This window comes from Aquarana catesbeiana, linkage group LG09 (genome assembly GCF_042186555.1).
Source record: "Aquarana catesbeiana isolate 2022-GZ linkage group LG09, ASM4218655v1, whole genome shotgun sequence".
In the NCBI taxonomy this organism is placed as follows: Eukaryota; Metazoa; Chordata; class Amphibia; order Anura; family Ranidae; genus Aquarana; species Aquarana catesbeiana.
Genome location: NC_133332.1, coordinates 79,870,640 through 79,895,902, shown reverse-complemented (window position 1 = coordinate 79,895,902; position 25,263 = coordinate 79,870,640). Strand labels below are relative to the sequence as shown.

The 25,263-nt window shown below is 44.7% G+C and overlaps 1 long non-coding RNA gene across 1 annotated transcript in view; it reads left to right on the top strand.

The window, feature by feature from the left end:
- Positions 1-8,692, top strand: part of LOC141107845 (uncharacterized) — a 31,433-nt gene extending 22,741 nt beyond the window's left edge. The window contains exons 3-4 of the long non-coding RNA XR_012235974.1: positions 3,771-3,859; positions 8,483-8,692. This is a non-coding gene — a long non-coding RNA (uncharacterized lncRNA). The remainder of the gene's footprint in view (positions 1-3,770; positions 3,860-8,482) is intronic.
- The last annotated feature ends 16,571 nt before the right edge of the window (positions 8,693-25,263 follow it).

Sequence of the window (25,263 nt, the reverse complement as noted above, 5' to 3'; positions counted from 1 at the left end):
TGTGTTTGGAGAAAATACGCCTTCGGAAAAGCTCCCTTGACATCTTCAGGCCGCTAAGATCTTCTCACTATTGCCAAGGAGCAATTAAAGCTGGTTTGACCCTTACAGTATACACTGTCTTGGGTTCAAACCCTCCGGTAAGCCTCCATCTATACTATCCGAGTGCATTGCATGTTTGTGAAGACACTGTGGTGTGATATTTTGAAATTAGTCCATTCATACTACATTCTACAGAGTTAAATAGGACTGTTTTTGATCCACTACATATTACCACTCCTAAGACTCTAAGACGTATGCTGGTGAAGGTTCTTTCCACACCACTTTCAAGCGATGATCCATTCAGTTTTTAATTTACTGATTACTTCATAAACAGTTTTTTCTTTAGAGTTTTTCTAGGAGAATAATTATTTGCGTTCCAGCCGCAATATATACAAGGCATTGGCTTTCTAACCCATTATTTCCAAGGTGCCCTTTCTGTCATTTAGCGCTACACGTTTTTGTAGGACAATGCAGTCTGCTCTCAGCAGGATCTCAGTACTTTCTGAGTTTCTCCACCAGATATACACAGCAGGTCTACAGACTGCACTGTCCCTCAATGTCCTCAGTTCAATACTTTCTGCCACACTCAAAGTGCTGTGTCTTGCAGTACCACATTTTAAAACAAAATAGTCCAATCTCAGCAGGGTACCCATCATCTACAGGTAATGAGGGATCCACCCTTTGCAATTCAGATTCTTCCACCAATTGTAGGGATCAGCGTCAAATGGAGCATTTGTTAGGAGCCAGTCCACATGTTAGGTTGCCTCTTAGGGCATCTTTCCTGCTTTTATTTGTTCACGGAACAAAATAATTATACAAATAAACCCTTTCGGGGATAGTTAGAACACAATACCATGATAAAAAATCTTTAGCCTCGTGGCTGTTCACAGGACTGTTTGGTCAGTTCCCATTCTTAAGCCTGGTACACACTACACATTTTTTTTTGTTCAACCCAGCAAGTTGAATGAAAAAAACTGTCAGCTCCGATCAGCGCTCTCTGCCAATGGCTGAGAGCGCTGAACCGGAGCCGGCCAGCCACTGGTTTTCCAGCATGCTCATCCTACAGACCAACATACACACGGGCCGAATGTCGACCATTTTTTTTTTAAACCACCCAATGTCTCTCGATTATCGGCCTGTGTGTACAGGGCTTTAGGCTCACTTCACACCTATAAATGTATATAAAGAGCGCAGCGCTGGATTGGATATACAGTGAAAGATATACAGTGAAAAATATTTTAACAGTGAAAAATATTTTAACAGTGAAAAATATTTTGTTATCTGCAAATAAACCTGTGCACATTAATCACTAAAATAATGTCCATGAATTAAACAAAACCAAAATATGATTAAACGTCCATGGGATACGTGAAATACCACTCTGGATATCTGACTTCCACCGCTGTGAGACCCGTCACCAGAAAGATTGAAGGCTTACCGGACCGCCTTTAAAAAAGGCATGAATCAATCACCGCTATGGATGCTGTCCCTCTCATAGATGGATCCTGCTGTGAAGCACTAGATGGTTGATCTCAAATCAGTTAGCCATGGAGGAGAGCCGATCCCGGTGGTATAGATATCCAAAAAGAAAGGGAGAAATGCTCCGATGGTGTAGTAAATTATTGGTTCCTTTATTTAAATGCCAAGAAGGCCTACAGCAATACAAAAATCCCACTAATTCGGGGTACTTTGTCGCAGTAAGTGGGCTTAGCACTATATGACCATATAGTGTGACCAAACCCCCGTATTTTTTGAATATGTTCAGGTGTTCAGGTGTTTTTAACTAGCCCTGCAGGAAATGTCATTCTTATATGTGTGCGCTGTAAAATATTTTGTACTGTTTATAGGTCTTACAGCAGCACCATCTTGAATTTAAATGCATTGTATGGTGTGCCCCCCAAATATGTACTTGTATGTTGTAATAGGCCCTGACCAGGTTTTTGGGCTGGAGCACCCCTCCCCCTCCTCATTACCTCCTATTTAGTGGCCACCAGTGATTAGGATGTATCCCTTTCAGTTCTCCCACATAGAGGAGTTCAGCTCCCATGGTTGAGACAGAGGATCTTCCATTCTATTACTAGTGTAGGAAAAAAAAAAAAGGCAAGGATTTTTGTATTGCTGTAGGCCTTCTTGGCATTTAAATAAAGGAACCAATAATTTACTACACCATCGGAGCATTTCTCCCTTTCTTTTTGGATATCTATACCACCGGGATCGGCTCTCCTCCATGGCTAACTGATTTGAGATCAACCATCTAGTGCTTCACAGCAGGATCCATCTATGAGAGGGACAGCATCCATAGCGGTGATTGATTCATGCCTTTTTTAAAGGCGGTCCGGTAAGCCTTCAATCTTTCTGGTGACGGGTCTCACAGCGGTGGAAGTCAGATATCCAGAGTGGTATTTCACGTATCCCATGGACGTTTAATCATATTTTGGTTTTGTTTAATTCATGGACATTATTTTAGTGATTAATGTGCACAGGTTTATTTTTATTTTAATTTTTCACTGTTAAAATATTTTTCACTGTTAAAATATTTTTCACTGTATATCTTTCACTGTATATCCAATCCAGCGCTGCGCTCTTTATATACATTTTTAGTGGTGCCCCCTATCAGGGTTATAGCGTATAGCTGCAGGATATTTCTTCATAGGTTTATATTTTATATTTGTACACATGAGCACAATATATATTTTTTCATAGATTTATATCTTCATTTACACCTAGCGCAAATTTTTCCTTTTTAGAATAATCACTTCACACCTATGCAGTTTGCTTTTGATCCATTTCTGCAGTGCTTTTTGCTGTGCGTTTTGCACACAAGATTTTACTACGATTTTGCCGCAATTTGTAGTTTGCATTTTTTATGCTTTTTTAATGCCCCAATTTGTTGTTGGGCAGATTAGAAAACGCAAATCGTGGCAAAATCGCACTACATGCTTATCTGCAGCTTCTCCATTGAAGTCTATTGAAGCAAAAAAGGCACCATTTTGCGTTTTAAAAAGTCCCTGACCAGTTCAAAAAATGCAGCGGCTGAAAAAAAGCATAGATGTGAACGTGTCCCATAGAAAATCACGTTAAATGAACTGTTCTGAAAAAAGCACCCAAAAACGCATAGATGTGAACCAGGCCTTAGCCTGTTCTTGGCACAGACTGAATCTCTCTCTCTCTAGTCTCTCACTACTATTCTTGACGAGGAATAAGGTTCATATGCAAGCTTCATTTTATGTACCTGTACCATACACAACCTGTTACCTTTCACACGAGCACCTCCACTAAATGGAATCCACTTCCCCACCATCTCTCCGCTGACCCCTGCTGAGCAGGAGGATGACAGGTTTGTGTCCGCTCCGCAATGCAGAGTGGACATGGACACAGTCTGGGGCAAACGGATGGAAACAGACCGCCAGTCCATTTCCATCCAACCTAATGGATGGATGGGGAATAGGACCACCACCCATCTGTTTTTGGTGAACAGGATGGCGGCGGATGTCAGCGGACATGTGTCCGCTGACATCTACCGCTTCATAGAAGAGACGAGGGTCCAATCGGGTCCGTCTGAAAAACTAACAGGCGGACCTGATTGGACAGCCCGTGTGAAAGAGGCCTAATACTAAAACGTACCCTTCTTTTTCCTAACAGAGGTTTGAGATCTATTGTAATACTTTAAGTTCAACAACTGAGAACATGAAGGTGCTGGGTTGTGACATCTCTGTTCCCTTCACACACAGACTATAATCACGTACCTTTGTGGGCGATCGTCCTTCTGGTTCTGGCGGGTTTTGTGCTCTTCATGATGCTCATAGCCTTTGCATTCATGGTAAGTTACATTTTATCTCTTGGCTACATATCTGCCAATTCCAATTCCTGAGGAAAAGTTTAAACCTATGTAGATTTTATTGCTTTCTGTGTCCCTGCTGGGAAGTTTCATCCTCTTTATTTAATGTGGTCACCATTTTATCTGTGGAATACAAAAATGGAGAATCCAAAATGTTAGAGTTCTTTCAAGAACAGGAGGGGGTACTTGTTTAACCACTTTCACCACTTTTGCGATTCGGCACTGCGTTGCTTTAACTGACAATTGCGCGGTCGTGCAACGTTGCACCCAAACAAAATTGACGTCCTTTTTTTTTCCACAAATAGAGCTTTCTTTTGGTCGTATTTGATCGCCTCTGCGGTTTTTATTTTTTGCGCTACAAACAAAAAAATCGTGACAATTTTGAAAAAAAAGCAATATTGTTTACTTTTTGCTATAATAAATATATCCCCCAAAAAAATATAAAAAAAAAACTATTTTTTTCCCTCAGTTTAGGCCGATGTATTCTTCTACATATTTTTGGTAAAAAAAAAAATCGCAATAAGCGTATATTGATTGGTTTGCGCAAAATTTATAGCATCTACAGAATAGGGGATAGTTTTATGGTATTTTTATTTTTTTTTTTATTAGTAATGGCGGCGATCTGAGATTTTTATCATGACTGCGACATTATGTCGGACAGATCGGACACTTTTGACACTATTTTGAGACCATTGTCATTTATACAACGATCAGTGCCATCAAAATGCACTGATTACTGTGTAAATGACACTGGCAGTGAAGGGGTTAACCACTAGCGGGCGGTGAAGAGGTTAAGTGTGTCTTAGGGAGTGATTCTAAGGCTCGGTTCACACTAGGGGCGGCACGACTTGCAGGTTGCCTCACCTAGGCGACCTGCACACGACTGCCATGGCGACTTGCAAAACAACTTCTGTATAGAAGTCTATGCAAGTCGCCCCCAAAGTAGTACAGGAACCTTTTTCTAAGTCGGAGTGACTTGCGGTTCCATTGTACTGAACGGGACGCTACTTGTCAGTCGACCTAGGTCGCCTGACAAGTCGTCCTAGTGTGAACCGAGCCTAACTGTGGGGGGGATGCGCTTCAACACACATGACAGAGATCACTGCTCCCGATGACAGAGTGCAGTGATCTCTGTCCTGTCACTAGGCAGAATAGGGAAATGCCTTGTTTATAAAAGCATCTCCCCGTTCTACCTTTCTGTGACACAATCGCGGGCACCGGGCAGACATTGAGTCCGCTGGACCCGCGGTCACTGAGACGTGCGCCCGCCGCACCGCTTCTTGAAGGCGATGTACCTTTTGCCCACCAGTGCCATTCTAACGACTATATCGGCGTGCGCTGGTCGGCAAGCGGCTAACTGTCTAAGGGCTAGTGTACACTTTGCTTCAAAACATGGCTTTGGACAGGCTTTGTTAAAGCTCTCTGAACGCCAGTCAAAGCTCCTTTCACTAAATAAAATGGTTACCTTACAGTCCTGTCTACATCTTGCTTTTGCTTGGTGCTTCGATAAAGCTTTGGTGGGGCTTTGATGGTTCTTTGGTGGGGCTTTCATAAGGCTTTGGTGAGGCTTCGTGGGGCTTTAATGAGGCTTGGGTGGGGCTTTTAGTGGGGCTTCAAGTGAGCTTTGCCATGCAGGCTTCTATGGGGGCTTTGAAGACCCTTTGAAGCACAACTAAAGTGATATGGGGTATCATTTTTGAAGCAAAGCCAAAGCAAAGCAAAAGCACGTGTGAACAGGACTGTAAGCTAACCATTTTATTTAGTGACAGGAGCTTTAACTAGCGTTCAGAGAGCTTTAAGAAAGCCTTTTTTTGAAGCAAGCATAAACTAGCCCAAGTGTGTGTTGAAGCTGAAGCAAGTGTAAATGAGCCCTAAGAGTAGATTTTTACTCTGTTTGAAAATTTCTTATTTCCTGATGTGTTTCTGGGAGGAATGAAAGGGAATGTTTTCCTGCAGGCAGCAAAAAAAAAAAAAAATGACTGGGGTTGTAACCATTTCTGTATATGCACTTTATGTACTTTCCTTCCCACAGACATGAGAAAAAGTGGGAAAAGTAGAGTCAAAGACAATGTTTCACAACTGTTAGCAGAACAGGTGTCCCCATTGGAAGATAATTCTTCCACTCCTTTCTGGTGACAATAGTAAAATCTTAGATTTTCCATCACATTCTCTCATGATTTCCACGGTTCCCAGAAGGGCCGATTATAAGGCAGTACAGCCAGCCCTCTTGTACTGGGCCCAGGCACCATCAGTTCAAAAGGGGGGACCTAGGCATCTGCTGAGCAGGAGGGACAGCAGAACTGTCTTATTGCAGCCCCATGTGTCCCTTTCATCTGCTGTCCGGGCCCACCGTTTTCCCCTTTCCCCAGCAACACTTCTTGCTTTCTTCATCTCCCATCGTCAGATACTGTGGGCAAAAAAGGAAGATGTTTCACGATAGTGAGTCAGGGAAGGGTTGGTAAATATGTAATTTACTGGCCCCTTTTTTTCCCTGAATGAACACAGTGTGGATACTCCTGTGTCCATTCATCGCTGGAACATAGTAAACTGTGTTTACTATGCTTCAGTTTGTGAATGAGCAGGAAGCCTCAGAGCATTTCCTCTTAATTAATCTGTGCTGCTCAGGCTGCAAAGAAAGAGACTGTTCTCAGTCACTTTGGGCCGGGAAGGGGGGCCCCGTTAGGTAGGCTGTATGGGGCCCTGTGATTTCTAACAGCAGTCCCAGTGCTGGAAATCGAGGGCCTCCCCAACCTCAGGCAGCCATAAAAACATGGCAGAGATTCTAACTTGACAAAAGTGGAGAAACGATAACCCTTGGCACACACCTATGTTTTTTTTCTGCGTTGCGTTTTTAAAGCGTTTTGTTTGTGGGTTTTTTTGGGCTAATAGGAAAGTATGACAGTTCTGTTTATGTAGGGCGACTTTGATGCAAGCTTACATTCTCTGGCACTCAAGTAGCATCAAAGACGCATCAAAGTAGTGCAGGAACCTTTACATCTCCAAAGTCACACGTTAGGGTTAGGGTTAGGGTTAGATGTTGTGGTTAAGAGCTAGGTTTAGGGTTAAATGTTAGGGATAGAGTTAGGGTTAGCAGGAAATGTCAGGGTTAGTGTTAGCAGTAATTGTTAGGGTTAGACTTAGCAATAATTGTTAGGGTTAACAATTGCCGCTAACACTAACCCTAACTCAAACTCTAACCCTAATTATTACTGCTAACCCTAACATTTAACCCTAACTCTAACCTTTAACCCCAACATTTAACCCTAACCCTAACCTTTAACCCTGACCCTAGCCCTTAATCCTAAGCCTAACATTTACCCTAATAAAATGTGCCAGAGAATGTAAGGTCGCATCAAAGTCACATCAAAGTAGTGCAGGAACCTTTATGTGTCCAAAGTTGCATGTTCAGGTTAAGGGCTTGGATTAGGGTTAAATGTTAGGCTTAGGGTTAAATGTTAGGGTCAAAGGTTAGGGTTAGGGTTAGCAGCAATAATTAGGGTTCGAGTTTGAGTTAGGGTTAGTGTTAGCGGTAATTGTTAACCCTAACAATTATCGCTAACTCTAACCCTAACAAGTACTGTTAACCCTAACTCTATCCCTATCCCTAACATTTAACTCTAACCCTAGCTAGTCGCACTACATGAACAGAACTGTCATATTTACCTATTAGCCATAAAAAAAAAAAGAAAACACATCAAAAACGTGTGTTCAAAAATGCAAGAGGCACCGCAAAACGCTCTGGAAAAATGCATCAGCTGCAACCTGCCATGAGCATGCTGGTCTTCTTTTAGCTGCTAGGGGTAAGGTGTCATGGACAGCATGGTCATTTTCTTCTTTAGGCTTCCTTTCCTTTATTTTCATTTGATGATCCAAACTGTAAATCTGTTATTTTTCAAAAGAACAAGCTCTCTTCTAGATGTATCAGTTTACAGGGATGAGATGGAATATTTACCACTGACAGGGGAGCTTACAATGATCAGCTTTTATTTATTAATGTAAAACCTTTATCCTAAAAGGAGAAAAACTGTTTGCTGTAACGGATTATAAAGTGTGAGCTGGAGTTTGGCTTCAATTTGTTAATGTATCTATATCTGCTAGTATACACTCACTTCCCCCCCAGACTGACAATGCCACTGTCTGCTGACCCTCCTGTGCTCCTTCATCCAGAGTGGAGACACTCTAGCACAGGAGGTGTGTTACTGGCCAAATCACCAGGTGAAAAGAGGGGAAAAGGCCTAAAAAAGAAAACAAATGCAGCCACCACATCTAGTGATTGGTAAGCTGCAATAATTATGTTTTTGGTTTGGGTTTATTACCGCTTCAAGACCCCGTCAACTTTTTATTGCTGTCTGTGTTACAAATTCTCCTAATTTCCTGTCTGGTAAAATGGTAGTCACCTTGACAGGAAGTGAGAGCAAATTTCTTTAAAGGATCCCCAAAAAACAGACAGGGATTCCAATTTTTCCCAGCTCTATTCAAAACTATTCAAAAAAATTTGGCTTACAGTTCCCCTCACTACCCAAAAATAATTGATAGGTCGATTGGCTAGAATGTGTCTGCATGACTATTTTTTAACATCTTCTTTGTGTTCCTCTTTTTCTACAGCTTGCTTATCGTCGTAGACAAATATGAAGTAGAGACGTTATGAAGCCCTAGTTCACAAAATTACTTTAGGATGTCCGTCACCTAAAGGACCATCCCATTGTGTTACCTGTGAGGAAGACTTCATACCTTTATCAAAGGAGATTCTTTATTAATTGTTATCTTGATTGTGCTCCTTAACCTCTCTCTTTGTTGAAATATATAATGAATAATGTGACTTTTTAATTAAACTTTTGTTATTTAAACAAAGTGATATCATGTATGTGAAATCATGGTAGATTTTGTGGTTAAAGATTTTTCAAAAGAGGTTTTGGAGAGGGGAGATCCACTCTTACTCAAGTGGATCCTAAGGGGGTTAATCCTTAACCACTTGCTTACAGGGCACTTAAACCCCCCTCCTATCCAGACCAATTTTTAGCTTTCAGCGCTAACGCATTTTGAATGACAATTGCGCGGTCATACAACGCTGTACCCAAATGAAATTTTTATCATTTTTTTTCCCACAAATAGAGCTTTCTTTTGGTGGTATTTGATCACCTCTGCGGTTTTTACTTTTTGTTTAAAAAAATGTAAAAACCTGAATTTAAAAAAAAAAAAAAAAAAAATTTTTTTATAGTTTGTTATAAAAAATTTTTAACGGGTACTTTTTCTTCTTCATTGATGTACGTTGATGAGGCGGCAGTGATGGGCACTGATGGGTGGCAGTGATGGGCACTGATGGGTGGCAGTGATGGGCAGCACTGACAGGTGGCACTGATTGGCACTACAGGTGGGCATTGGTAGGTGGCACTTGTGGGCATTGATAGGTGGCACTTGTTGGCATTGATAGGTGGCACTGTGGGCACTGTTAGGTGGCACTTTTGGGTGGCACTGATGAGGAATGTTTTGTGCTTCCACTTCGGGACCGATGTCCCTGACATCTGAGCCGGTGATCGGCTTTTTTCTCTACTCGCGCTGTCAGCGCAAGTAAAAAAAAAAACGATTACCAATCTTCCTGTTTACATCATGTGATCAGCTGTCATTGGCTGACAGCTGATCACATGGTAAGGGGCCGGGACCGGCCCCTTACTCAGATCCGTGATCAGCCGAGTCTCAGTGACTCGGTGATCACAGCGTGCCCGGCGCGGGCCCTGTAGGGCGCGCGCAGGGAGCGTGCACAGGGGAGGACGTCATATGACGTCCTCCCGGGAATGCAGGTCCGCGCTGTGGCCGTCATTCGGCCATAGCGCAGATGTCTAGTGGTTAATCCGCCACATTGTCTAAAAAGGCTGTTTGAGCCTATCATCTCTGATCCTCCCCTCCTTCCACAGTCCCCAAACCAACTCCCGATAACACACCGTCTATGGAGTCAGGCTGCACTTTTATTTCTTGGGAGGATGCCTGTGATCAGCACAGGACCAATCAGTACTGTCCAGAGGGTCAGGGGTATTGCAGTCTCATAGGACAGTCAGAAAACTACTCCTACAAGCTTTAACCAGTGCTTGGCTGGACACTGATAGAAGTCACAAGACTGCTATATACTACTGATTAGAAAAGGTATTTAGCAGTTTATATTTACTAAAATAATTGCATTGCCATGGTCTGTGTACTGTGGGAGACCAGATATAGTGATTGCAGGGTCCTGGGTTTAGTAACAATTTAACCATATTATTATTATATTAATTAATAATTATGTTATCAAAATTAGTGTGTGCTGTAATTTGCCTCCAGCATTGCTCCTGTTTCTTCTTGCTGGGGTCAGTCATTTTGCTGAAGCCCAGAGCCCCTGAACAGCAGTAAATCATACAGCTGAACTAAACCCATCAATTTAACAGTTTCCAAAAACAGTTACATTCCTGAAATGCAGGGATTGATAACTGCCACATTTGCTTGTGTCCTAACTAAACTGTCAAACCATCAAATGGCTGGTGTCATAACTGATCACATGTGCAGCACCATGGCAAAAGCAGATCCACCATTAGACTCTACATACAGTATATAAAGCATCCTTGATTTGCTATACAACTTGATATCTACACAAACACTACACAAACATATATACTTTATAACATAGTATAGCATACTTGAATAAATGCCCAACTGTAATGACAACTAAAGAAGGACAATAAATACACCAAAGACTAAACACAAAGGAAGTGGTTCAACGCTCACATAACATAGTTTGCATTCATTAAAAATGTCTAAGACAAAAAGCAGCATAAATATATCTACATCCTTAAACATTTACCGTGTCTGCCTTGTTCACAAAGTCCCATTGTTGGGAATTGACAGTCAACAGTCCACAGGCATTTATAGTAGGGTTGTCCCGATACCACTTTTTTAGGACCGAGTACAAGTACCGATACTTTTTTTCAAGTACTCGCCGATACCGATACTTTTTTTTTTTTAATGACACGTGACAGTGGTTTTTTTTTTTTTTTTTTTTTTTTTTTTTTTTTTTTAACAAAGCTTTCTTTTTTTTTTCCCTTTTTTTTTTTAACAGACCCCTGATATCTCCCCCTTGAGACAGAGAAAGAGACCGAGGATAGAGATTCCCCAGTCCCTTTCTCTGCAGCCTCAGCCTGCACTGAGAATGAATGGAGAGAAGACAGCGGCTCCTCTCCATTCATAAACTGAGACATCGTAATCACAGGAGATTACAATGTTTCAGTTATGTGAATGGACAGAGTCAGCTGACTGTCCATTCACAAAGAAAGGAGGAGGACATCGAGAGAGACAGCACAACGGAGGGGGACAGCAGAGAGGGACAGCACAGCTGAGAGGGACAGCAGAACGGAGGGGGACAGCAGAACGGAGAGAGACAGAGGAATGGAGGGGGACAGCAGAATGGAGAGGGACAGAGGAACGGAGGTGGCATGGAGGAGGATGAGGTGACAGTCAGCAGTGATCGCGTGTGGGGGAGTTACAAGCACTGATCACTGCTGTATGTCACTAAAGCAGCTGAAAGCCGCGGGGGGAGAAGCTTGTAACTCCCCCACGCGCCGATCACTGCTGACTGTCAAGATATCGGCGGAAGCATCGGGAGCATTTGCCCGAGTACAAGTACTCGGGCAAATGCTCAGTATCGGTGCCGATACCGATACTAGTATCGGTATCGGGACAACCCTAATTTATAGGTATGCTCAAATAATCTCGAGTCAAAACAAACATTGGGGGCTGATCGACTAAAACGGGAAAGTGCAAAATCTGGTGCAGCTCTGCATACATATCAATTAGCTTCCAGGATTTTTTTTGTCAAAGCTTAAAGAGCTTAAAAGCTTAACCACTTGCCGCCCGCCCACTGTCAAATGATGGCTAGGCAGTGCGGCTCTCATTCTGGGTGGACGTCATATGACAGCCTCCCAGAACGACCGCTCTCACACGCCCGTCGTGTCGTTAGGACATGGCGCGACCCTGATCTCTGTAAAGAGCCGCGGCTGTGGCTCTTTAACCATGTGATCGACTGTGTCCAATCACAGCCGGTCAACATGTGAACACGGAGATGCCGGTAATCGGCGCTCCTCGCCTCACACTGACAGAGTGTGAGGAGAGGAGAGCCGATCAGCGGATTCTACTCACAGGGGATATCTAGGGATGTATTCAGGGCAGTGATCATCAGTGCTCTGATTACAATTAAGTGCCCACTAGTGCCAGCAATGTGTGCCCACCACTGCCAGTAATCAGTGCCCACCTTTGCCCACAAGTGCCAGAAATCAGTGCCCACAAGTGCCAGAAATCAGTGCCCACAAGTGACAGAAATCAGTACCCACAAGTGCCAACAATCAGTGGCCATTAGTGATGCCAATCAGTGCTGGCTATCACCAGTGGCGTTGTTAGGTGGTTGCGGGGGGTGCGGGCCGCACCCGGGTGACACCCGCCAGAAGGGTGACACCCGTAGGTAGCGGCACACACCGCTACACTGCCCGCTGCCCTGATCTGCGCCACGGGACTTGTGCTGTGTCCCTCAGCACAGCAGACTGAAGCCGCCTCCCCCTCCTCTCTGTTTACATCAACACAGGAGGAGGAGGAGCCCGAGGGACACACACGGCTGTGTGCATCTGTCCGCGCTGTTCTGAGGTCTGTAAACTTTATGAATACAGTATGTGGGTGGACATGTGCAGGGGGATTCTATACTAATGGGGGGCGCTGCACTGAGGGGGATTCTATACTAATGGGGGGCGCTGCACTGAGGGGGATTCTATACTAATGGGGGGCGCTGCACTGAGGGGGATTCTATACTAATAGGGGGCGCTGCACTGAGGGGGATTCTATACTAATGGGGGGGCGCTGCACTGAGGGGGATTCTATACTAATGGGGGACGCTGTACTGAGGGGGATTCTATACTAATGGGGGGCTCTGCACTGAGGGGGATTCTATACTAATGGGGGGCTCTGCACTGAGGGGGATTCTATACTAATGGGGAGCGCTGCACTGAGGGGGATTCTATACTAATGGGGGGCGCTGCACTGAGGGGGATTCTATACTAATGGGGGGCGCTGCACTGAGGGGGATGTCTATACTAATGGGGGCTCTGCACTTAGTGGGATTCTATACTAATGGGGGGCGCTGCACTGAGGGGGATTCTATACTAATGGGGGCTCTGCACTGAGGGGGATTCTATACTAATGGGGGCTCTGCACTGAGGGGGATTCTATACTAATGGGGGGCTCTGCACTGAGGGGGATTCTATACTAATGGGGGCTCTGCACTGAGGGGGATTCTATACTAATGGGGGCTCTGCACTGAGGGGGATTCTATACTAATGGGGGCTCTGCACTGAGGGGGATTCTATACTAATGGGGGCTCTGCACTGAGGGGGATTCTATACTAATGGGGGCTCTGCACTGAGGGGGATTCTATACTAATGGGGGGCGCTGCACTGAGGGGGATTCTATACTAATGGGGGGCGCTGCACTGAGGGGGATTCTATACTAATGGGGGGCGCTGCACTGAGGGGGATTCTATACTAATGGGGGGGCGCTGCACTGAGGGGGATTCTATACTAATGGGGGGCTCTGCACTGAGGGGGGATTTTATACTGATGGGGGAGTCTGCACTGATGGGGGATTCTATACTGATGGGGGTCAGCACTGGGGGGGTGTATGTACTGATGGGGCGTTCTGCACTGAGGTGGGAGGTTGATACTGATGGAGGGGGGTCTGCAGACTCTGTACTCGGGGAGGGTTTCTGTACTGATGGGAGGTCTGTACTGAGGGAGGGGGTCAGTACTTAGTGGGGGGTCTATACTGAGGAAAGGGGGTCTGCACTGAGCGGGGGTCTGTACTGATGGAGGGGGTCTGTACTGAGGGAGGGGAGTCTGTACTTAGTGGGGGGTCTATATTGATGGAAGGGGGTCTGTACTGAGGGAGGGGGGCTATATTGATGGAGTGGGGTCTGTAGTTAGTGGAGGGGGGGTCTGTACTGAGGTAGTTGGTGGAGGGGGGTGACACCAATTTTTTTGGCACCGGGTGACACCAACCCTAGTGACGCCACTGGCTATCACTGCTGCCCATCAATGCCCATCACTGCTGCCCATCAATGCCACCCATCAGTGCCCATCAGTGCTGCCTATCCGTGCCACCTATCTGTGCCTACCAGTGCTGCCTATCTGTGCCCACCAGTGCCACCCATCAGTGCCGCCTATCAGTGCTCATCGGTGCCACATATCAGTGCCACCTATCAGTACGGTATATAAGTGCCTCCTCATCAGTGCCACCTTAACAGTGCCCATAAATGCCACCTTATTAGTGCCCATAAGTGCCATCTCATCAGTGCCCATCAGTGCATATTTCTCCAACGATCAGCTCACGGTACAGATGGCAATAGCTCCACAGGGCATGTGTAGGTAAAAACATGACAATCTAGTGCTCTCCATTTATACACTACTTTATTAAAAGGTTAAAAAATTGCTTACAAGCAAAGCACTTGAACCAAGTACACGTATACAGGCATATCCATGTACAGACAAACAACCAAGAAGATGGCCGCGGGTGACGTCATACTTCACCTTGAGATTAATCTCAACAAGCCATTTTAAGGGAGCAAGTTCTTGAGTTACAGTAGCTAGGCTACAGTATATAGTGTACTATATCTAGCATTGTAAACAAAGGAAAAGCTTGGGGGGGCTTGAGAGCCCACTGTACTTGCAAAACACATGTAGTGAAGGCTAACACAGAGCCTTATCATTGGTATAGCCTGGTTTTATGTACTGCAGGTCCTGGGTGCATGCAGCAATCCCTCCTGAACAAGGTGGAAGAAAAGGTTAAAGTGAGGAACTACAAGGTCCAGCATCATTCTCACTGTACAATGTATTTTTAAACATTCCTCAGGACCTAATATAGATTATGAAAAGAAAAGCTTTAAGGGGTTAGAATCACCTTTAAAAAACTCTGTATTGGGATCAGGAGGGAGATAGTATGGCCACCTGTCTCCTCCCCGATGAGGTATTCAAGCTACACAGATAAAGAATCACCTCAGCTAGATTGCTCCATGAATGGGCTGGGGAGTTATGCCGCGTACACACGAGCGGACTTTACGGCAGACTTGGTCCGGCGTACTGGATTTCATCGGACAATTCGATCGTGTGTGGGCTCCAGAGGACTTTGTTTGCTTAAAAGTTGGACGGACTTAGATTTGAAACATGTTTTAAATCAATCCGTCGAAATCGAGTCCGGTCGAAAAGTCTGTATGCTAGTTCGACGGACAAAAAGCCACGCTAGGGCAGCTATTGGCTACTGGCTATGAACTTCCTTATTTTAGTCCAGTCGTATGTCATCACGTACGAATTCGTCTGACTTTGGTGGATTGTGTGTAGGCAAGTCCGTTCATTCGGAAAGTCCGTCATAAAGTACGTCGAAAAGTCCGCCGGGCAAAGTCTGCCATAAAGTCCGCTCGTGTGTACGCGGCATTAGAAGTTATTTAAACTACAGGAAAAAGAAAGTTCTTTGTTTTAGGAAATTTACGACATTGTTTGTATCTAGCATACTGCTTCTGGAAGGAAAATATCTGTAGACAATTACAGGGTCTTAAACTGAAAGAGGGCTTGTTTATTTTATAGTCATTAGCCCCCTTTTCTTGCTGAAATACTGCAATAAGCAGATGGTTCAATGTGATATAAATAATACTGAAGCTTATAATCATAAGAATATTAGACGTTTTGATGGTGAAGATGACTGTAATGATCTCTATCCTGATTGGATGCTTAGATATAATTTGTGTGTATATCCCATTGTTGTATCTGCTCTCTGAGAACTATCTGTTGTGGAGCCACAAGTCCCAGCATAGCTTGAATCTGTAGATAAATCCAATGCTGCTAATGTAATTAAAATACTGCAGCTGCTGACTTTTAATATAGGGACACTTACCTGTCCAGGGAGCCCACGGTGTCGGCAGCCGAAGCCAATCGGTCCTTTGTCTCTCGGCTGCTGCCGCCGCCATCCTCTGTAAGGGAATAAGGAAGTGAAGCCGTGCGGCTTCACTTCCTGGTTCCCTACTGCGCATGCGCGAGTCACGCTGCGCGTCCTCTCAGGTCCCTACTGTATTCTGTGTCTCACAGAATACAGTGGGGGAGGACGGGGTAGGCGGCGGAAGTGGCGTAGGTCACCGCAATCACCGCGGTGATCTATGCCAGGAAGTGGGAGCAAATACCTGTATTAGACAGGTATCTGCTCCTTCCTCCCCCCTGAAAGGTGCCAAATGTGACACCGGAGGGGGGGAGGAATCCAAAAAGTGGAAGTTCCATTTTTGGGTGAAACGCCACTTTAATGTCATGCTTAAAAAGATTTACACCCCATGTGTCAATTACTTGAAGCACTACAGTAGAATGGTATGAGTTGGGAGATTTGTTAAATTATTGGGTCACACAAAGTACGAAAGGGGTGCACCTTTCAAGGGGACATTATGATGAAGAATGACTGGTCCTCTTGACCCTGGGAGGAAGAGGATGTACTAAAAGACATCCCAACCACCTTTGGCCAAGAGGAAAAGGTAATGCAAGACTAATTAAAACAGTAAGTGAAGTGCATATCACCCCCAAAAGTACTATGAGACTGCATCAAGAAACGGTGCCCTTTGAGAAAGGATGCAGAAGTTGGAATGGAACCTGTGGTAAGGAAAAAGCAGGGTAGGGGTATAGTCATAGAGTGTTCGGATTCACCCTGTATTACACCATTGTTACCTGTTAAGAAGCCACAAGGAGGCTGGAGACTCATTCAGGACTTATAAGCAATAAATAAAGATGTGACAGTAGTGCCTGACCCCCATGTCCTCCTGAACGACCTCCAGCCTGAGAACAAGGTATTTTCTGTTACTGATACAAGTACATTCCTATCTTGCGAAACCAGCAGAAATGCAGAGCGTGATAGATGAAACATGGTTAATAGAAATGCAAAAATCAGCACCCGAGGCTGAGAAACAAAGACATATATATGTCACCCAATCATATCTAGAAGAGGTCAGGCTTGTAAAGGTATACTATTGAAAGTTTTTTAATTGTCAGGCAGACAAGTCAGATAGGTGGCGATCAGGCTGACCTCTATGTATGCTGCCCGGATCATAGAGGTCAGAACCAATAGGCAAATATCTGTCCTTTTGTTGTAACTTGTCTCCTCATACGAGTCAAATAAAGAAAACTTCTTAACTTGATCCTGAGTGCGGTCTAAGGTGAATTTCGTTCACACTTTCCCTTTGCTTTCCATATGCTTTTCACTTCTTTTCTCTGTTTTGTGGGCATTTTCCATTTCCAAGATGGCTGCAGCAGTGCAAGTACACTCTGAGCATGAGAGGCAGTAACTGATGCAGCCTCTGTGCAGCCTGGATGCGGCCTGCTTTTCCTATCTCCTTCTCAGTGTTGCTCTGGAATCGCTGTGCTCTTTATGGCATTCAACTTGGCTCTTCCTATCTCCTTCTCAATGCTTGCTCTGGGATCACTGTGTCATGCTGTTTTCATTGCAGTGCTGCTTTGCCAGACCAACCATTGCTTTTAAGGTATAGGGATTAGGTAAGCATTGAAGATTGAAAAAAAGAGAGCCAATATCTACAGTCCTGTAAGGACATCAAGATGGAGGGTGCCCTCTAAAGGTCAAGACAAGTCGCCATCTAAGAGCAGACATCCAGGCAATTTTGATCAAGATCATCATCTCACCTCTCATTATCATTGCTCGCCGTTTACAAAAATCACAGGTTACCAGCCTTAATAGTTGCTGCTTTTGTGGTGGAAAGTCATTGCCTGCCAAGCTAGTATGTCAAGTCTGCCTGGAGCAAGCAGGATACAGCCCTGTAAGGACCTCAAGATAAAGGGAGCCTTCCAAAAGCCAGAGCAGTCACCATTTAGGCACAGACATTCAGGCAACGTTGATCAAGGTCATCATCTCGCCTCACATTATTATTGCTCCCTGTTTACAAACACCACAGATTACCAGCCATAATGGTTGCTGCATTTGTGGTGGAAAGCCATTGCCCGAGAAGTTAGTTTGTCAAGTCCACTTGGAAAAAGTGACAAATGACAAAGAAGGGGATGTCTGGAAAGTAGCCACCTTGATTAAAGAATAGGCCAAGGAGTTGATAAATGAAGCCTGTACCCCTCAGTCGGTGGCTGAATTGGCTAGCACTTTCAACCAGAGCCAGTAGGTGGTGTCCAAATTGGAAAGCTTGTCGGAGGAAGGGGCCACAGGCTTTGACAATTGCCCAATAGAGCCTTTTACAAGGGCAGTTAAGGACGCAATTGCTTGGGGTGAAGTGGAGGAAACTCTCCACAAGGTTAAAAAGTACTAATTTCCCTTCACTGAACAACTGCAGGAGCCAATCCAGGAAGAATGGAAGGGATCAGAGAAAAAGGCTTTTATAAACAGGTTGTCCATACCAGTGGCGACTGGTGAAGTTTTAAGATGGGGGGGCGCTAGACCCCACCCACCCTTATTGACCCCTCCCACTTCTCATAAGCCCCACCTCTTATAGAATCCACCCACTCCATCCCCTGTAGTACATCATATACCAGGCTATATATTATACACAGGGCTCTGTATATCATATACCAGGCTCTACATTATACACAGGGCTCTGTACATCATATACCAGGCTGTACATTATACACAAAACTCTGCACATCATATTCCAGACTGTACATTATACACAGAACTCTGTACATCATATACCAGGCTGTACGTCATACACAAGACTCTGCACATCATATTCTAGGCTGTACATTATACACAGAACTCTGTACATCATATACCAGGCTGTACATTATACACAGGACTCTGCACGTCATATACCAGGCTCTACATTATACACAAGACTCTAATGACACATCAATCTGTCTCACAGCCCATCAGGGATAGTGGGTGGGGTGGGATCAGGGACAGAGGGATGGTGGGTGGAATGGGATCAGGGACAGTGGGTGGGATAGGATCAGGGACAGAGGTATGGTGGGTGGGGTGGGATCAGGGACAGAGGGATGGTGGTGGGATGGGATCAGGGACAGAGGGATGGTGGTGGGGTGGGATCAGGAACAGAGGGATGGTGGGTGGGATGGGATCAGGGACAGAGGGATGGTGGGTGGGATGGGATCAGGGACAGAGGGATGGTGGGTGGGATACCATCAGGGACAGAGGGATGGTGGTGGGGTGGGATTAGAGACAGAGGGATGGTGGGTGGGATGGGATCAGGGACAGAGGGATGGTGGGTGGGATAGGATCAGGGACAGAGTTATGTTGGGTGGGATGGGATCAGGGACAGAGAGATGGTGGGTGGGATGGGATCAGGGACAGAGGGATGGTGGGTGGGATGGGATCAGGGACAGAGAGATGGTGGGTGGGATGGGATCAGGGACAGAGGGATGGTGGGTGGGATGGGATCAGGGACAGAGGGATGGTGGGTGGGATGGGATCAGGGACAGAGGGATGGTGGGTGGGATGGGATCAGGGACAGAGGGATGGTGGGTGGGATGGGATCAGGGCCATTCCTCAGGGCCAATTTTTGCATCTTAGACGCAATTGCTCAGATGTAAACACTTTTGATGAGCAAGCATCCATTCTTATGACAGGTTCATTGAGAAGGGCTATGACCAGGCTTCTCTGTCTCAGGCCGTTAAAACAGCATGGGACAGGGATAGATCCTCACTTTTGTCTGATTTACCCCCACTAAGGGTTGATGCCTCTGATGTTGTACCTTTTATTACTACCTTTCCGGTGCAACATCGAAGCATCAAACAACTGATTCAAAAACATTAGCATGTGTTGGGCAGAGACCAAGTCCTTGGCACTGTCTTACCAGCTAGACCTAGAGTTGTCTTCAGGGGAGTTTCCTCCCTTGGGAGCAAAATAGCCCCATCACTTCAGGATCCTCCACGTGAGAACAGATGCTTCCTTCAGAACCTCACAGGTTATTATAAATGCAAGAAATGTCAAGTCTGTTCTCTGAATGCCAGCAAAGAAAGGCGGATCACCACGTTCACATCCACTAGTACCTTGTGAACCTACTTTACGTGGGGATCGATAAATATAGACCACACTGGCGAGGTAGTCTGTTGGTCAGGGAGATCTCTAAGCAAGAGATGTCCTGGATCCACAGACTCAAAACCTATGCCCCTTTTGGCATGAATGTCGACACAGATGTGAATGCCTTCATTAATAATGCATGATGAGGGCTAGTATATTACTTTTTACCACTCTGTTTTTCATTTATTATGAATTTCGTTTGGCTTCTTTAGCATTTGTGGGCTCAGCTGTTTTTCTGTGGAGGCATCGGTATCTAACTTTGAAGTGAGCATTATGTTAGTAATACTGTATGTAAGGGCCTATGCTCTGAGTTTCCACTCATTTGGACTTTTATAATTTTTTGTATAATTTTTTGTGCAACTGGGGGGTGGGGGCTGTTATTGAATTCCAACTTTATTTTTGCGGTTCATTTGGGCCCCTATTTTTATAATTTTATATCTACATGTTTGTATGTAGACACATATGTATATACTTTCCCCCTTGTAATTTTAATTTTCATCCATTTTTATTTAATTATATTTTTAAATAAATTGGCAATGGGTCCATACATGCCCATACCGGTTATGGTTATGTATTTACCATTTCTGGACATCCGTGGTCTGATGCCATTGGGGACCATTGTTCCTTTGCCTTTATTTTAATTTTATTTCATTATATACTTTTAAATTCATCATTTACTTTCATTACGATCCGCTATGGATCTGACTTTTGAGTTGCTTGCAGTAACACATATGGCCACTGGGTGGCTTCTGCTCTGGATGAGCGTGTCCCCACTGGACCTTTATATGGCATTTCCGGCTGTGATGCGGACCACGACGGTTGCCAGTATTGCTTATTGGCTCTGTCGGTGTTTGCTCTATATCTGGATTCTAGTCACTTATTGGGCAGTTTCAGTTTTGTTCCTACTGCTCTGAGCGGGCATATAAATTTGGAAGTTCATTTAATTTCCCTTCTTTACATTTTATTTTTTGTTTCCTATCTACTTTTTGGATACGGTTGCCAGCTGTTTGTCTATACTGACACAGACTTTTAATATATTTATTGCCCAAGTATGGCGTTTTTTTGTCAAGCTATGGGTACTCATTTTATGTTTCTTGGTCGCTGACCCCGTAGTTTGTTTTTCAAGTCAGGGTGGCCTTGTCCCTTCTGCCTGATGGGTTTGATTCTCACTCACTGCGGGCCGTTCATCACCTAGGGCTCGGATTCACTGCGCAGGTTCGCTGATGTAATGGAACTCAGAGCGAGGCTTGGTTAGGATGTTGTGCTATAAAGGGAGGTGACGCAGTGCACCGCCCGTGCCCATGGAAGGCGTAACTGTATTACGAAACGCCGCGTAGGGTGGAGCGACGCGCTTGCGTCACCTCTCATCGCTGTTGCAGTTACCAGCAGGACGGGTTTGTCTGTGAGCTTACCGACCGGCGCTCCAGACATTATTAGGCGCTTACTTTACAATACCATCATGTGAGTGCAATCTTTTTTGTTTACTTTAAAATAAAGGTTAATGATTTTACACTATTGGAGCTTTTTATTTTACATGGTTTATCTACTCCACTGTGAGTTGGTGTCCAAGCCCCTGCCAGCTTGAACTTCTCCACTACGATACCAAGGTCCTTGTTGTGCCATCACATTCTAAGGCTCCCAGTCCATCGGCTGTCATCTAGAATACCATACTTCTAACAGCTCTCGTTGATCCTCTGTAGTGGGGGATCATGGGTCTCTGGTAAGCGGCCATTGTTTACCTGTGGTGGTGGATCAAGCACTTTTCCTTTTTTAGCAGGATTTTTCGCTGACATGAATATTATATTTATCATATTGGTGATTTATTCTTTGCACATGGACTTAAGTTTATTATTTTATTAAGCAATTTATAGTTGATGGACTATTACTTTGATATCACTTATGTTTCACTTTGTTTATATTGTCTATTCACACACGTATATGTGGATTTGTGACCTATGCCAGGATACTAGTCCTTTCTTGCACGATTCCAATTGTTTTCCCATTTATTTTTAATGTGCAAGATAGAGAACCTCCAATCAATTCTATTATTGAGAAATCTGGGAGGTTTAACCGACACCTACTTACTTGTTCCACTCCATCTTCAATTTCTCTACCAGTTTCAGGGCCTCCACTTTCGGTCCGTACACCTCCCCCAGGGCATTCACAAAGGTCTTACTGTCTGCAACAGCGACAGGAAAAAATTCAGAACTTCTACAAGGGAAGATCCGTCCTCTGATAGAGAAAGTCAAAGGTGCTTTGGGAGCGAAGTCTTCTCCAGCAGAACAGTGCCTGAGTATCCTTGGTTCTTCGTAACTGACAAATTGTTGTTTTCGAATGGAACATTATCACATCAGGCTCCAGCCAGAAAGGCTGGTGGATGCATTTCAAAGAGCAGGCTGCTCAAGGTTATGGGATGTTCAGCTTACGAGGCATAGGGGGTTATTTACGAAAGGCAAATCCACTTTGCACTACAAGTGCAAACTACAAGTGCAAAGTGCACTTGGAAGTGCAGTCGCTGTAGATCCGAGGGGGATATGCAAGGAAAAAAAAAAAAACAGCATTTTAGCTTGCACATGATTGGATGATAAAATAAACAGAGCTTCCTCTCATTTCAGATCTACCCCTCCGATTTACAGCGACTGCACTTCCAAGTGCACTTTCAGAGCAATTTCAAGTGCACTTTGCACTTGTAGTTTGCACTTGTAGTGCAAAGTGGATTTGCCTTTCGTAAATAACCCCCACTGTATTGAATGCTCTCAAACTGAGAGTAGTGTTCAAAGCCCTTCTGTCATTCACTCCTTTTACAAGTGGAGCAAGACTGTGCCTAGACAGCAGTGGAAGGGTAGAATTCTCAGGCTGTCAGTAGAACTTCCTGTATCAATAATTGTGAAAAGATTGGTGAAATTATTGCGCTAACCAATCATGTGAAAAGCTGCTAACACTAAAACAAAGTCAAAGAAATATGTGGAAATACAGTGTAGCGCTATAAACCGTAATAAAAGCAACATGTTATACAGTGCATTGAAAAATATATAAACATGAAATGTTGGTATATAAAGAAAGTGCAAAGTCCAGTGGCTCTAGCCAGTGATATATACAGTCACCAATCTAGCGAGTTCATAAAGGCAAATACCCCACACTTCTTGAATGCAAAGAGATTTATTTTCTCTTGAACAGAACTGTGGGAGAGAGGGTTTAGGGCCAGGACACCCTTTAGTAGTTGCAATGTGAATTAGCAGACTCCGAGACTTCTATAGGTAGACAGCAATGCAGGGAAAGGCATCCAGCAAGACACCACATCTGCATGAGTAGGATCATTGTCTCTTATGGCACAGTCTTATAACAGTTTCTAACACAAGTTGTAACAAACTTCTGTAATTCCTTTACAATCACTTCTTGTAGATCTTCACTCCACTGAGCTCCCAGTCTCTCTCACTAGACTTGTTGATCCACTGCCACTGGATCTCCCCAGCTATTCCAACCTTCTCACTGAGTATCTTCCTCAAGCATCACCCCCTGTTTCCCTTCTGGGTCCCTAGCTTGGCACTCACAGATACTCCTCAAGCCTCACCCCACTGGCCTGCTCTGTCCCTGGCTTGGCACACAAGGCTGCTCTGCAAGCGTCACCTCTGCTGGCTGGGTCCCTGGCTTGACACCTGCTGAAGTTTCCCAATTCTTCACTGTCCCTGGTTGGTGATAATACTGCTCCGGTACTTGCTTCAGCTACTCACTGTGGTCCCTGGTAATAAGGTGATTGATTCCTTAGTGGTCGACAGCTTCTCCTCTACCTCCGACCACAACAGGTCCTCTGGCCTGCAGAACCATCACTTATGGTTGGACTGCAAGCCGCAGTCCCAACCTTATGCTGCTCTCTTGCTTCTGGATAGGCCCACAGACAGCCCAGCAGCCAGATGTCCCCGGGATAGGCCTCAGGCTCTGGCCTAGCAGCCCGGGGAAGCACAACACACGTCCACCCAGACAGCCGTCCAGGTGGCACAGAACCCCGATCACCTGACCTCACCCAAATAAATAGGCTCTCCGAGCAGGCCAAAGGACCCAAGAAGATCCCTGCCGATTGGCTGAGATACCCTATCTATTCCTAATCTGTCCTTGCAATGCTCTTGTCTTATCTAATGTGACCAGATACCCGGCCATCTAGTGACAGAAGAGAGAAGTGCAGCTATTCCAGAATTAGGGTGGAATCAATTGATCTCCTATCAATTGGCCAAGGCAACTATACCTGGTAGGTAAATTTACTAGCAACCCTGCCTAATCATCAGGGTGCTACACTAGTTTTGCCATCCAGCTCCAAGAGACTTCTTTTGATGGCTTTGAAGTTGAGAGGCAGAGGCTACCAAGTCAAGGGCACACGGTGCAGGTAGTAGCTACCTTGTGCCAAGCCAGAGAAGTCTCCATGAATAAGACTTACCATAGAATATGGGTAAATTATGCAGATCTCACTCAGCAAAAGCCTGGAGTCCTTTATCACATAAACCAGCCAAGGTCCTGCAGTTCTTACAACTGGGGCTGAACAGGGGCCTAGGTTCAAATATTTTTAAAGTCCAAAGTTCAGCCCTGTTTGTACTTACAGGGGTTTAAGGAGCCCTTAACTCTTTAGTGATTCAATTTTTAAAAGGCTTGCAGAAGTTATAGACCCATCATGAAACCATTGTTCTCTATGTGGGACTTGCTTATGATCCTCAGCTCTATTAAGGCCTAATTTCTATCCTACAGAATTGGCTACCCTGCAATCTAACCCTGAAGACCATGTGTCTGGTTGCTACAACTTCTGTGGAAAGGGTGTCAGAGCTGCAGGCTTTGTACTCAAGGAGCCTCACCTAATGTTCTACCCAGAATAGTCCTAAAACCCCAGACTGCTTTTATCCATGGGGTGTCTTTTCTCCTTCCACATTAACCAGGAAGTCAATTTACCTTCTTTCTTGGTTGAGTGAGAGCACCACATCTCCTGGATGTTAAACTAACTCTGATTACCTGCTTGGCAGCTACCTTTTCATTCAGGAAAGCTGAATTCTGTGGTTCCCGGCATGGCTTAAGACAGGGTCAGTCAGCATCAACACGTATAGTGACCTCCTAGATTAAGACAATTAAAAGAGCCTACTCTTCACAAGACCTTCCTGTTCCGGAGGACTTAAAGCGGGGGTCCACCTATCTATCGTTTTTTTTTTTTGGAGTTCATTCACAAACTTTTCTTCTCATGATTATCTACTCACATGTTCTGTGTAATAAGTCCGCCTGCGCAGTGGCAGTATCATAGCCAATGAGGTTCAACTGAGGCGTGATTATTGCTA